General features: G+C 40.8%; 1 protein-coding gene across 1 annotated transcript in view; it reads left to right on the forward strand.

Annotated features, from left to right (window-relative positions):
- LOC115305261 (ankyrin repeat domain-containing protein 26-like) overlaps nucleotides 1-2174 on the forward strand; it is a 31143-nt gene continuing 28969 nt past the window's right edge. Inside the window, exon 1 of the mRNA XM_029955523.1 lies at nucleotides 1-65. The gene's annotated coding sequence lies outside the window, so the exon portion shown is untranslated. The remainder of the gene's footprint in view (nucleotides 66-2174) is intronic.

Below are 2174 nucleotides of genomic sequence, written 5' to 3' on the forward strand. Positions count from 1 at the left end.
CCAGCGAGTATCCAGTTATCAAGAAGACCACACATCAACATCTTCCTCCCAAAGTTGCTCTCCAGGTAAGACTTTCCGTAGTGAATTGGTCTTGGTTGTCCTAACACAGGTAAAGACAGAGTAAGGAAGTTTGGATAATGAGAGGACGATGAAGAAAAAACACCGATGTGTAAACTGCATGTGTATTTTTTCGTTCTGAGGTTTTTTCTTAGTAGTCTAATATTCAGAAGTGTTTAAGTAGTGAATTGTAGGTACCTGAAACTATGAAGCAATATTATGCGAATAGAAATTCTTTTTTTAAATCATGATTCCTAAAATGCCATATGATATCTTTGCTAAATAAGAAAAGCATATCTTTTATATGCTTGTTTATTTTAGAGAGAGAAAGAGTGAGCAGGAGAGGAGCAGAAGGAGGGAGACAGGGGATCCAAAGCAGGCTCCACTACGGGCAGTAGAGAGAGCCCCCATATGGGACACAAACTCATGAACCACGAGATCATATCCTGAGCCAAGGTCAGATGGTTAAGCAACTGAGCCACCCAGGTGCCCCAAGGAAAAAAGATTTTTCAGTTACTCTGCTTTAAAAGTTTCCTCCAGAAATGTCTAGTAACAAATGGCACTTGCTCTACAAATGGAACTTTTCCATAATTTTTACACATAGATTACATTTAGTAAATATTATGACATAGTGATTGGTCTCATTAAAAAATGAACCATCATCAAACTGGGAAATCTACCATAAGTTCCTGGTCCTGTGAGCAAGTGGCAAATAAGAGGAACTGCAACACTTAGCGAGTGTGCAGCAATGCCAGGGAAGCTGTTTTGTACAGATAGCTTGCGTTAGTACAGAGGAAACACAATAATCATTGAGAAGGATAAGTTATTTTACATATTGTGTCAACAAGATCTCACCATTATCAACTTCATTCCTCAGAAATCAAAACAGAATGAGAGGGGTCTTGGGTAGCTGAGTCAGTTACGTGTCTTGCTCTTGATTTCCACTCAGGTCACAACCTCACCATTGGTGAGTTCAAGGCCCATGTCAATCTTCTCTGGGTCTCTTTGCTGACAGCCCAGAGCCTGCTTGGGATTTTCCCTTTTCCTCTCCCTCTGCCCCTCCCCTGTGCATGCATGCTCTGTCTCTCTCAAGATAAATAAACATTTAAAAGCAACAACAAAACAACAAATCTAGAACGAGATGCTGATTTCTTTACAATTGTCATGACACTGTGTTTTTGTAGAATTAGATATTCTCTTGCCATTAGACACAAGATTATCATGCTAAATATTCTAATAGGGTGCTTGGGCTTAAGAGATTATAATCAAAACACAAAAATGTTCCACAATAGCAAAAATGCTCCCTATATGTGGCACCTGGTGTGTTGTACAGTCCGATATGTATGAAGGTAGCTTTCACTTTGTAGGCTGTTAGGTTGGTTTTTCAAGCTACAAGAAACTCAACGATAGAATAGACATGAGTTTTGATCTTTAAGGTGCTGGTCATAGAATAGAGCTGACCCGTGGTTTTTACAACAGAATAATTGTTGTGCTTCTTCAAAATGATTTAGCAATAACTAGTAAGTGTCTTTTAGTGTCTAAGTGTTATTCTCATGTCATCGAATACAAACATTCAAGAAACACAGTCTCTACCCACTAGGAGTTTGCTATTGCCACTGTCATTTTTTTCCCCATAATATTTTATTGTCAAATTGTTTTCCATACAACACCCAGTGTTCTTCCCCTTAAGTGCCCTCCACCATCACCACCACCTCTTTTCCCCCCTCCCCCTTCCCCTTCAACCCTCAGTTCATTCTCAGCATTCAATCGTCTCTCAAGTTTTGCGTCCCTCTCTCTCCCCAACTCTCGCCCTCCTCCGCTCCCCCTGGTTCTCCATTAGGTCTCTCTTGTTTTCCTGCTAGACCTATGAGTGCAAACATATGGTTTCTGTCCTTCTCTGCCTGGCTTACTTCACTCAGCATGACACCCTCAAGGTCCATCCACTTTCTTACAAAGGGCCACATGTCATTCCCTCTCATTTCCATGTAGTACTCCATCGTGAATATATACCACATCTTCTTGATCCATTCGTCAGGTGATGGACATTTAGGCTCCTTCCATGTTTTGGCTATTGTTGACATTGCTGCTATGAACATTGGGGTACATGTGCTCCTATG

The sequence above is a fragment of the Suricata suricatta genome, chromosome 10, assembly GCF_006229205.1.
Source record: "Suricata suricatta isolate VVHF042 chromosome 10, meerkat_22Aug2017_6uvM2_HiC, whole genome shotgun sequence".
Lineage (NCBI taxonomy): Eukaryota > Metazoa > Chordata > Mammalia > Carnivora > Herpestidae > Suricata > Suricata suricatta.